The 842-nt window shown below is 38.1% G+C and overlaps 1 pseudogene; it reads right to left on the reverse strand.

Annotated features, from left to right (window-relative positions):
* Window positions 1-265: 265 nt before the first annotated feature.
* On the reverse strand, window positions 266-565 carry LOC101971698 (U6 snRNA-associated Sm-like protein LSm3 pseudogene; annotated as a pseudogene).
* Between the last annotated feature and the right edge of the window lie 277 nt (window positions 566-842).

Genomic DNA, 842 nt, shown 5'->3' on the forward strand with positions numbered 1-842 from the left:
TTTAAAAAACATCAAAACTTGACTGCAAGAATAATGGAGGAGATTAACTCTTGAAAAAGTGGTTTTGGAAGTGTTGGAGAAAAAAATGCATTGAGCTTAAGAAGTTGTAAGTCATTTGAAATCAACTCATTTCAAGGGTGGAAGAATCCTTGGGCCATGTCTTAATATCAAAACTTATGCAGGCTTCTCTTTTGAGTATCTTGTGCATTTTAAAGAGGCAATTGTACAAAGTCTCCTATTTTCTACACAGAATCAATTATTTGTTTCAACCAACTCTCAATAGAGGGGCAACAAGAACAACCCCAGACAAAAAAGCATTAGAGTATTCCACTTTATTGACTTATATATCTCTTCATAAGTCTTTTCATTGATTTCTATAGTAGTCACATTTTTTTCCACATAGCCCAGGATCATATTTAAATGTTGTCATAAGCATGTAATCTGCCTCAAAATACCAGTCATTTCTTATCTTCATGTAAATTTGCTCATCCAGGCTGAGGCTAATGAGATCTAGGGGCTCCTCTATGGTATTAGTAGTTTGTTGCTGGTCCATGTCATCCGCCATATTTCACACCCTGAGCCCTTTCCCCTGGTTGTTTTTTAATAGGCAATAATTCTAAGAAAATTTTTTAAAGAAATCCATCCCAAGCAGCTTGGAAAACTGAGGCAGGAGGATCGTGATTTCAAAGCCACCCTGAGCAACTTGCCCAGGGCCTGAGCAACTCAGCAGTATCATGTCTAAATAAAATATAAAAAAAGGTTGGGGATGTGGCTCAGTAGTTAAGCACTCCTGGGTTCAATCTCCAGAGAAGAAGAAGAAGGAGAGGGAGGAGGAGGAGGAG

This window comes from Ictidomys tridecemlineatus, chromosome 7 (genome assembly GCF_052094955.1).
Source record: "Ictidomys tridecemlineatus isolate mIctTri1 chromosome 7, mIctTri1.hap1, whole genome shotgun sequence".
In the NCBI taxonomy this organism is placed as follows: Eukaryota; Metazoa; Chordata; class Mammalia; order Rodentia; family Sciuridae; genus Ictidomys; species Ictidomys tridecemlineatus.